This window comes from Gobio gobio (assembly GCF_949357685.1).
Source record: "Gobio gobio genome assembly, chromosome: 8".
Taxonomy (NCBI): Eukaryota; Metazoa; Chordata; class Actinopteri; order Cypriniformes; family Gobionidae; genus Gobio; species Gobio gobio.
The window spans coordinates 30,572,461-30,584,774 of record NC_137114.1 but is presented as its reverse complement, the minus strand read 5'-3'; the positions used below and the strand labels follow the sequence as shown (position 1 = coordinate 30,584,774).

Below are 12,314 nucleotides of genomic sequence, written 5' to 3'. Positions count from 1 at the left end.
ATGTGGCCCTGGATGCATGGGCTGTGTAATTTTCTCAACTGAAAAATGGATTTAATTCTAAAGCACGGTCTCTCACCTATGCCTTCAGCTTCTTTGTTATATCACCACACTCATGTACTTCCCAAAATAATTCCCCAAATATAGCACATCATGCATTGCAAAAAGGATCAGCCTACTTCTGATAAAAAAAATTGTCCCCAGCATTTCCAGCACGATTAAATGACAAGTGGATATTAAAAAAAGGCAGGCCTGTTAAGCGTATTCATACAGTGTGAAAAATTATACTACGCTGGAATAAAGCAAGAAACTAATTGTGAATCTTGCAGATGAGTCATAAACAAACAATACAGCAGAATAAAACAAACGCTTCACATGGCCAAGACCTGATGGTGTGCGGTAATTGGCTGACTGAGCTCGAATGTATGGATGACGGGCAGTGCCATCGAGGAAGGCAGAATGAACACCGGAGGAGCAAATTGGAAATGGCATGTGCTTTAGAGCAGTGGAGTGACAGGCTGGCGCTCAGTGCAGCGTGTCTGAACTGAGCCGAGCAGACAACAAGAGGAAAGCAGTGAGATTGAGCACTGAACGGACTGTCACATGTCAGAGGACATGAAATACTTGTGACAGGAACAGTAAGAGGCAAGAAAATTAATAATACACATGCATCTATCAGGGGTTGCCATTAATAAGTCTTGGCTGAGTGCTCTCTCAATAGTATTTTTTTTTCTGCTTTCAAAAATGATGCGTAAATAAACTATTTGAGCAACATTCATGTCTATATGCCATAACTAGGTCCTTCACCTAAAAGAGGTAGATAAACGTACTGATCAGAACCAAGTATACAGTGCATCCGGAAAGTATTCACACATTTTGTATTCACTTTTTTCACATTTTATGTTATATGTTACAGCCTTATTCCAAAATGGATTAAATGCATTATTTCCTCAATTCTACAACCAATACCCCATAATGACAACGTGAAAGAAGCTTGTATAAAAATCTTTGCAAATTTAAAAAAACTAAATTCACATGTACATAAGTATTCACAGCCTTTGCCATGACACTTAAAATTGAGCTTAGGTGCATCCTTTTTCCACTGATCCTCCTTGAGATGTTTCTACAACTTGATTGGAGTCCACCTGTGGTAAATTCAGCTGATTGGACATGATTTGAAAAGGCACACACCTGTCTATAAGGTCCCACAGTTAGCAGTGCAACACAAACCAAGCCATGAAGTCCAAGGAATTATCTGTAGACCTCAGAGACAGGATTGTATCGAGGCACAGATCTGGGTAAGGGTACAGAAACATTTCAGCAGCATTGAAGGTCCCAGTGAGCACAGTGGTCTCAATCAGCCGTAGATGGAATAATTTTGGAACCACCAGGACTTTACCTAGAGCTGGCCCTCCCGCCAAAACGGAGCGATTGGGGGAGAAGGCCCTTAGTCGTGGAGGTGACCAAGAAGTCGATGGTTACTCTGACAGAGTTCCAGCGTTTCTCTGTGGAGAGAGGAAAACCTACCAGAAGAACAACCATCTCTGCAACACTCCACCTATCAGGCCTGTATGGTCGAGTGGCAAGACGGAAGCCACTCCTTAGTAAAAGGCACATGAAAGCCTGTCTGGAGTTTGCCAAAAGGCACCTGGGGCCTGTTTCAGAAAGGAGGTTCAACCAACTCTGAGTTAAAACCTGAACTCTGAGTTGACTTACTCTGAGATGGGAAACTGAGTTTTGGGTTTCAGAACAGCTGAATTGAGGTAGTTCAATCAACTCTGAGTAGACTGACTCTGAGTTAAGCTCATGCACTCCAACTATGAACAGCCACGATCAATGGAGCAACGAAATTACGATTCACCATGGCAACAGCACCCAACAAAAACACGTTTGCATACTTCCGGGTCAATATGTAAGTTTAATTCTTAATTATTTTAATTAAGTTTAATTTTCATGGTATCCAAAAGGCAAACAAAGAATGTGGCAGCCGCTAAAAAAATAAATAAAAAAAACATAATTCAATCAGGAAAAGCTTTAAGCATAAAATGTTCATGGGTGTATATTTAATTACTTTTTTTAAATGTATGTATATTTATAACACTAATACTTTGTATTATATTACTTTTGCATCAAATTACAAAAATCAAGTTACCGCTGCTGTGAGTGTTTCTAATACAGCGTCTATGGGAGTGATAGCTAAAATTAACATCTTTCTCTCTTTTCACTGCAGTTATCAATCTCACTTTAATTTTTCCATCTTTTTGAAAGTTGTGAAATCACTATTGTGGAGTTTTTCTTTTGCTATTTGAGCAAATGGAGACACAAAATATATATTTAATGTATTCTCTCATTCACCGCTATAAGAGTTAACCCAACTATGACGACTTCAGCTTCGGAAACCCAGAAATGTGAAAAGGGTCTATGCTCTTTTCACATAATGAAACGTTCTCTGATCCCACCTGTTACATTTATTAATCAGGGTAATGACATTAACATTTGACTTCTACTCAGGCCAGCCAAACATCAGCACCACTGACAGATGAAGAGGAGATGGAGGAAGAATATTAACATCCAACAGGAAAAAGAATAAAGTATTTGTAGGAAATAAAGATGACTATAAAAATGTAAATAAATGTATTTAACAGCTGTGGTGGTGGTTATGCCATATATCTCGTACTACCATCTGGCAGCATCCTTCCATTCCATACAATAATCCGTTTTCAGAAAGTGTGATGATGGGTATATGAGTGTCATAAATGCGTCCAACCACTGGAAATCCTAAAGGAAATTCTAATTATTAGGTTACTTCTAGAGGATTATCAAGTGAACGTCAGGATCCTGTATTAAACATGCCATTTTTGTCACTTTAACAGTGTCCTCGTGATGAAAATATGAGCAATGAATGTTCCTGCAAAGAATGCTTTTCTTACTTTGTATTTTTGTCAAGTGGCAGATAATTTAATTTGTTTTAAGTAAACTTTGCTTACTTTAGATTTAGATTAAATTTATAATTTTTTTGAATGAATAAAGTATTTAAACACTGCTGGTGCTTTAAAAAGGGGGAGGAGAACGAAACAAACTCTGGGTTTACCAAAGAAAACCTGCTCCTGACCAGGTTAGGTTCGCAGAGTAAGTTACCCTGGTAACTGACTCCGAGTATAAATTACCTCTCTTTTAGAAACGGGCTTGACTTACCCTGCTTTCTCGGGTTTGACATACCTCCCATTCTGAAACAGAAAACCCAAAGTTTCCCTTATTTCAGGGTTAACCTACTCAGAGTTTTCACTTAACCTCCTTTCTGAAACAGGCCCCTGGACTCTCAGACTACGAGAAACAAAATTCTCTGGTCTAATCAAACAAAGATTGAACGTCATGTCCAGAGGAAAATAGACACCGCTCATCACCTGGCCAATACCATCCCTATAGTGAAGCATGGTGGTGGCAGCATCATGCTCTGGGGATGTTTTTCAGCGGCAGGAACTGGGAGAGTAGTCAGGATTGAGGGAAAGATGAATGCAGCAATGTACAGAGACATCCTTGATAAAAACCTGATGCACAGCACTCTTGACCACAGACTAGGGCGAAGGTTCATCTTCCAATAGGATTTGAACCCAATTGAACATCTCTGGAGAGATCTGAAAATGGCTGTGAACCGATGCTCCCCATCCAACCTGATGGAGCTTGAGAGATCCTGCAAAGAAGAATGGAAGAAACTACCCAAAAGATAGGTGTGCCAAGCTTGTAGCATCATACTCTAAAAGATTTTAGGCTGTAATTGGTGCCAAAGGTGCTTCAACAAAGTATTGAGCAAAAAGGCTGTGAATTCTTACATGTGATTTTCAGTTTATATATATATATATATATATATATATATATATATATATATATATATATATATATATATATATATATATATATATATTATATTATATTATATTATATTATATTATATTATATTATATTATATTATATTATATTATATTATATATATATATATATATATATATATATATATATATATATATTAGGGATGCACCGATATGAACATTTTGGCCGATACCGATAACCGATAATTCTTAATATTTGAAAGCCGATAACCGATATATTGGCCGATAAATCTAAATACAAATTTTAATAAACTCTGAGAGCCTGATTACAAAAACAAAAGGCTCACCATTAAAAGCCATGTCCCAAACACTTCAACATAAATCAAACCTATACACTACAGTAGCCTATTTGAACCAGTGTGAGATTCCTTACCTTTTCAAATTAATTTTACACTCCTATGGACAATTTTTTTTTTTAACACTTTACAATAAGGTTTAATTTTTGTTAGTATTAGTTAACCAACAATGAATGAACAATACTTCAACAGGATTTATTAATTTTAGTTCATGTTAATCTCAACATATTCAGACCCAAAGTTGTGTCTTTTAACATTAGGTATGAACTGTGAATGGACTGTTACAAAACGCAAACATTTTATTACTAAAAGAAACAAAGGTTATTGCTCTCTGTTTGTTCATGATAGTTAATGCATTAATAAAATGAGACCTTATTTGTAAAATGTTACCAAAAATGATATTGTCTAAAAAATAAAAATAATATACCTAAATAATGCAAACAAGTAATTGAACAGCATTACTTAGGCTGCATAATAAAGAATCAGAATGCAAGTGCATGAAATAACCTCCGCACAGACGATAAAGAAATGGTTTTAATCAAACCATATTGTTGATGGAAATGATACAAGTGTAATAAAAACAATAAAAGTGCTAATTATAAAAAATAATGCTTCTGTGTTTTTGAAAAAAATATATGTTTAATATTACAGTAATAGTAAACATCTGTAATATTAGTCTAGTCTATTAGGAATAATGTTGCTGTTTGAGAGCGCGCTGAAGCTGGAGAGAATGAACGAACAACCATAAACTGAAGCGCTTAGAAGTTTAATTAACAACTAAACGCATCATATATGAGAACAATCAGATATTTATACAAAATAAATATAATATTACAACTTATATTAGCACAAAATCACGCATAGGTGAAGGGTTATAACTCCTGTGGATGCTCTTCCCCTGTTTGAGAGCGTGCTGAAACTTAAGATGATCACCGGTACAGTGAAGCACTGCGGGTTATTGACTTAACGAAACACATCCTATATGACTTTAATCAGATGTTTATACTACAAAAACGTAATATTACGACTTACATATGCTTAAAATGACGCGAATGCACAAGCGAACTTGACTGTGCTGGTCAGAATGCGTTGTTGACACTTCCCACAACAGCGCGCTGAAAAACAGCTAAACCCAGAGAATTCACTACGTTTTATAACAGAAATATTCTCATTGCAGTGTTATGTATAGGACAGTCCCAGTAGTTATTAATGCTGTGCATTTCTGTTTGAAATGCGCGCGCCGGTACAATGAAGTGCTTTACTGCATCGTTAATTAACTCAACCAAACGCATCCTATATGGGATTATATACACAAAATAATAAATATAATATTACAACTTACAATGGCACAAAAGGCTGTGAATGCACAAGCAAACTTGACTGTGCTCGTCATGAAGGTGTAACTCCGTGGGCGCGCGCTGAAGCTAAAGACCGGTACAATGAAGTGCTTTACTGCATCGTTTATTAACTCAACCAAACGCATCCTATATTATATTACATGCACAGAATAATAATAAATATAATATTACAACTTACAATGGCACAAAAGGCTGTGAATGCACAAGCGAACTTGACTGTGCTCGTCATGAAGGTGTAACTCCGTGGGCGCGCTCTTCCCTCAACAAACGCGCTGAAACACAACGCTCTTTTACAGCCTATTCTATTCTCATTATCATTTTATGTAGATTATAGAAGACTTGCGCTGCACATGTTGCACATAACTGTATTTTCCTTTTCGAAGTGATTCCAAACATATTTAGAGCAATTCAAACCCATCATGGTGGACAGCGCGTCCCTCTCAGCTGAAGGAAATAATACATTATCTATCGGCTTGACTATATCGGTCAAATTTTCTTATTGGACCGATAACGATAACATCAAAAATAATCATTTATCGGCCGATAACGATATGTTGCCGATATATCGTGCATCCCTAATATATATATATATATATAAAATGCAAAGATTTCAAACAAACTTTTTTATGTTGTCATTATGGAGTATTGATACGAGAATTTTGATTTAACCCCTTAAGCCCTGAAGGTATTTTTAGAGTTTTTTTTGTCTAAGTGACATACACAAATTTAAAGACTCATAACTCCAAAACTATAGCAAGGAGAGTCAAATGGTAGGTATAATTTGTTAGCAAACTTTTTATATTTTTAGAAAATATTACGTTTATTACATTTAGACAACCTAATGCTGAGAAACTGCTGATAAAAGATTAACATTTATTTGTTTTATCATTTTACAAATATTTCTTATTTGACAAGAAATAAGTCAGGAAGGAAATAAGGTAGCCTGAAAATTCTTTTTTTGGTGATGTTCCCCTATGTGTGTCTGCGTCTGGATCAAATTTTGTGGTGATATCATAAAGTAATCAAATGTTACAGTATTTGGAACAAAGGTGGCCTTTTTGTTCAGTCCTTGACATTTATACAAATGTTGTTTTTTGAGTGAAATACACACATTTAAAGACTCATAACTCAAAGGTGAGTAAAAAAAAATGTATGTATCATTTGTTAGAACACTTTAAATATTTTTAGAAAATATAAAATACTACATTTGGACAATCTAATGCTGAGAAACTCCTGATAAGACAATATATCATTACGATATTATTTATATTATATATATATATATATATTATATAATACAATTATTTAATAATTAATTAATAGGTATCAAGCTTAGCTTGAAGAATCTCAGCTTTCCAATGCATCTATCTATTTCGGGCAACTTTAAACGAGCGCCGAGTTATTCATCTAAACCGGAGTGTACTGCCCACGGGCGCCACCTAGCTGCTATGACAATGAATTGCTATATATTTCAAAACTGCATTGATCAACACAAAATCCGTGAGGAATATCTCGTGATCGACGCAATGGATTAAGTTGATTTTGGACTCATTTTAATCGGGAGTATCAACTGTAAGTACTGATGGGCCTTTTTTAACGATCAAAGCATGTTTCATGAAGTTACGAGCATAAACGCAACTTCAGAGCTAAAACTGTTTATTGTGTTATAAATCTATCTGGGAATATTTTACGATCCGAGTGACGGATTATGGTGACTTTGATCTCTTTTTAATCGTGAGAGTCTGCTGTAAATAAGGATGTGCCATTCCCCCCCCCCTCTCCATAAATTGTTGTTGTGTTTTTTTTTCCATTTTATCAGCAAATAACTCATCGTTACTTTGGCGATACTCATAATGGCTACATTTATTGTAAAGTTTACACTAAGCTTTCAAATGACACCTATTTTATGTTGATCCATGCAGGATTTTTGAAAAATATGACGGTTAATTTTTTCACAGCTAGGTGGTGCCTTTGAGTAATAACTCATCGCTCGTTAACATGATCAACGTGGATAGATTAATTAAAAAGCTGAGATTCTAAGCTTTAAAATGATACCTATTTTGTGTTATAATATTCAGGGGTTGCTTAGTAATTTGATTATGAATGTATTTAGAGGGGGGATGTACCGGGGGCGGTACACTTCGGGATTAAGGGGTTAATCAATTTTGGAATAAGGCTATAACATAAAATGTGAAAAAAAGTTAAGCGCTGTGAATACTTTCCAGATGCACTGTACAATGCATGTCATAAAAGGCTTCATCAGAAATACAATAAGTGTCTTCCCAAACCTTCAGTGTAACAAAATATTTTAGGAAGCTATCTAAGCACTCTAATAGAGTGCAGTCTTCTGAAGTCATGATTTGTATAAAAAACATGACATTTTAGTCATAATTGACTGATATCTTCTCCTCCTGCTATAAGTTGTGGTCACAGTAACATTTTGCAGGTAAAAGACCATTGTCAATAGCATAGTGATGTAGCACAGCTCACACAGAAGTGGCTTTAAAAAAGCAGCTTTCTGTAGGTCAACACAGCAGATTTGTGTGACCAAATTGAACCCAATGAGAAATTAACAATCTCCTTTAAACAATTTCAGATTGCATGGAATCCTAATGAAATTACTCAATTTCGACAGCGCAAATTCACTGAATAATGGAACGTGTGTCTGACATAACACATCCAAAGCCATCATTTTAATTGAACGTAAGTGATGTTTCAGATATTTAAATAAGTTCAGTTTATTTCTCTCACAAGGCTATCGTATGGCTTCAGAAGACTTAGAATATAAACACACCAGACATATGGACTGCTTTCATTGAGCTTGGCATCCTCTTCTGCTCTGTCAAAGCATAAACATTCTGCCTAAGATATCCTTTTGTTTCCACAGAAGAAAATAACACTCGGTTGGAACAACATGGGGGCGAGTAAACAATAACATTTTCATTTTTGGGTCAACAATTCCTTTGACCTGGAAACAGCACGGCAGACAGCTTTCTCTTAAAGCTTGTACAATAGCGTTCCCTTGGGAGAACTTTGGTCATGACAAGCGAGCCAAAAGGACACCACCCAAAATTATTTTAAACAAAACGGACACACTGAAACTCGTGACCCTCACTTAATATCTCACATTGAGTTTGATGGAGATATCTAGCATAGGTAGAGTGAGTGCAAGAACAGACAGATTCCTGGGTGTTGCTTTATTCCGCATGCTGGTTTGAAGGCTCTGACAGGTGGGGTGGAGGTAAGAGAGGTTTCACTGCCTCTGAAAATGAGCCAGTCAGAGTAATTGGCAACCTATGAGTAAGAGTGCATCAGTGAACGAGAAAGAATGATAATGAACAGGGCGAGAGTGGCAGGGTGAGGAGGAACAACGGGAGGCATGACGGATGGAGTATGAAGTCCACTCTGCAGGAAAAGCAGATTGAGAGTGCTTCTAATCTCTGACGCCATCTATTGGACAAAAGATGACTTATCATAATGCTGACACATCCATTATCTAGCAGCATTAAGGGTTAGTTTATATACTTATGGAAGCTTTGACCAAATGTGTAAACTGACTACTACACTAAAAACCATGGCATGTAACAAGCAGTAGCGACTGACAAACATGGGTTTTTCCCAATTACCGAAATCTAAAGAACTGGGTGCAGGGCAATGTGCATATAAAGATAGACTTAATTTGAGCAATGAAGTTCCACGAGTTTTCCTGTCATTACTGATTACAATCACAGAGCAATTGCTTGCCAATTAAATATTTTAGAGCTGAGCATTACATACATATACAGTGAGGAAAATAAGTATTTGAACACCCTGCTATTTTGCAAGTTCTCCCTCTTAGAAATCATGGAGGGGTCTGAAATTGTCATCGTAGGTGCATGTCCACTGTGAGAGACATAATCTAAAAAAACAAAATCCAGAAATCACAATGTATGACTTTTTAACTATTTATTTGTATGATACAGCTGCAAATAAGTATTTGAACACCTGAGAAAAACAATGTTAATATTTGGTACAGTAGCCTTTGTTTGCAATTACAGAGGTCAAACGTTTCCTGTAGTTTTTCACCAGTTTTGCACACACTGCAGGAGGGATTTTGGCCCACTCCTCCACACAGATCTTCTCTAGATCAGTCAGGTTTCTGGCCTGTCGCTGAGAAACACGGAGTTTGAGCTCCCTCCAAAGATTCTCTATTGGGTTTAGGTCTGGAGACTGGCTGGGCCACGCCAGAACCATGATATGCTTCTTACAGAGCCACTCCTTGGTTATCCTGGCTGTGTGCTTCGGGTCATTGTCATGTTGGAAGACCCAGCCTCGACCCATCTTCAATGTTCTAACTGTGGGAAGGAGGTTGTTCCCCAAAATCTTGCAATACATGGCCATGGTCATCTTCTCCTTAATACAGTGCAGTCGCCCTGTCTCATGTGCAGAAAAACACCCCCAAAGCATGATGCTACCACCCCCATGCTTCACAGTAGGGATGGTGTTCTTGGGATGGTACTCATCATTCTTCTTCCTCCAAACACGTTTAGTGGAATTATGAACAAAAACTTCTATTTTGGTCTCATCTGACCACATGACTTTCTCCCATGACTCCTCTGGATCATCCAAATGGTCATTGGCAAACTTAAGATGGGTCTGGACATGTGCTGGTTTAAGCAGGGGAACCTTCCGTGCCATGCATGATTTCAAACCATGACGTCTTAGTGTATTACCAACAGTAACCTTGGAAACAGTGGTCCCAGCTCTTTTCAGGTCATTGACCAGCTCCTCCCGTGTAGTCCCTCCTGTGATTTCTCACCTTTCTTAGGATCATTGAGACCCCACGAGGTGAGATCTTGCATGGAGCCCCAGTCCGAGGGAGATTGACAGTCATGTTTAGCTTCTTCCAATTTCTAATGATTGCTCCAACAGTGGACCTTTTTTCACCAAGCTGCTTGGCAATTTCCCCGTAGCCCTTTCCAGCCTTGTGGAGCTGTACAATTTGGTCTCTAGTGTCTTTGGACAGCTCTTTGGTCTTGGCCATGTTAGTAGTTGGATTCTTACTGATTGTATGGGGTGGACAGGTGTCTTTATGCAGCTAACGACCTCAAACAGGTGCATCTAATTTAGGATAATGAATGGAGTGGAGGTGGACATTTTAAAGGCAGACTAACAGGTCTTTGAGGGGCAGAATTCTAGCTGATAGACAGGTGTTCAAATACTTATTTGCAGCTGTATCATACAAATAAATAGTTAAAAAATCATACATTGTGATTTCTGGATTTTTTTTAGATTATATCTCTCACAGTGGACATGCACCTACAGTGAAAATTTCAGACCCCTCCATGATTGCTAAGTGGGAGAACTTGCAAAATAGCAGGGTGTTCAAATACTTATTTTCCTCATTGTATACATACATATACACACACACACACACACACACACACACACACATACATACATACATATACACACATATACATATACACATACACATACATATATACATATATACATATATACATATATATATATATATATATATATATATATATATATATATATATATATATATATATATATATATATATATATATATATATATATATATATATATGTATATATGTATATATTAGGAACACCTGTTAAATTTCTCATTAATGCAATTATCTAATCAACCAATCACATGGCAGTTGCTTCAATGCATTTAGGGGTGGGGTCCTGGTCAAGACAATCTCCTGAACTCCAAACTGAATGTCAGAATGGGAAAGAAAGTTGATTCAAGCGATTTTGAGCGTGGCATGGTTGTTGGTGCCAGACGGGCCGGTCTGAGTATTTCACAATCTGCTTAGTTACTGGGATTTTCACGCACAACCATTTCTAGGGTTTACAAAGAATGGTGTGAAAAGGGAAAAACATCCAGTATGCGGCAGTCCTGTGGGCGAAAATGCCTTGTTGATGCTAGAGGTCAGAGGAGAATGGGCAGACTGATTCAAGCTGATAGAAGAGCAACTTTGACTGAAATAACCACTCGTTACAACCGAGGTATGCAGCAAAGCATTTGGGAAGCCACAACACGCACAACCTTGAGGCGGATGGGCTACAACAGCAGTAGACCCCACCGGGTACCATTCATCTCCACTACAAATAGGAAAAAGAGGCTACAATTTGCACAAGCTCACCAAAATTGGACAATTGAAGACTGGAAAAATGTTGCCTGGTCTGATGAGTCTCGATTTCTGTTAAGACATTCAGATGGTAGAGTCAGAATTTGGCGTAAACAGAATGAGAACATGGATCCATCATGCCTTGTTACCACTGTGCATGCTGGTGGTGGTGGTGTAATGGTGTGGGGGATGTTTTCTTGGCACACTTTAGGCCCTTTAGTGCCAATTGGGCATCGTTTAAATGCCACGGCCTACCTGAGAATTGTTTCTGACCATGTCCATCCCTTTATGACCACCATGTACCCATCCTCTGATGGCTACTTCCAGCAGGATAATGCACCATGTCACAAAGCTCGAATCATTTCAAATTGGTTTCTTGGACATGACAATGAGTTCACTGAACTAAAATGGCCCCCACAGTCACCAGATCTCAACCCAATAGAGCATCTTTGGGATGTGGTGGAACGGGAGCTTCGTGCCCTGGATGTGCATCCCACAAATCTCCATCAACTGCAAGATGCTATCCTATCAATATGGGCCAACATTTCTAAAGAATGCTTTCAGCACCTTGTTGAATCAATGCCACGTAGAATTAAGGCAGTTCTGAAGGCGAAAGGGGGTCAAACAGTA

At 37.6% G+C, this 12,314-nt stretch overlaps 1 protein-coding gene across 2 annotated transcripts in view; it reads right to left on the bottom strand.

The window, feature by feature from the left end:
- rpa1 (replication protein A1) overlaps positions 1–12,314 on the bottom strand; it is a 59,844-nt gene that overhangs the window by 22,512 nt on the left and 25,018 nt on the right. The window lies entirely within an intron of this gene.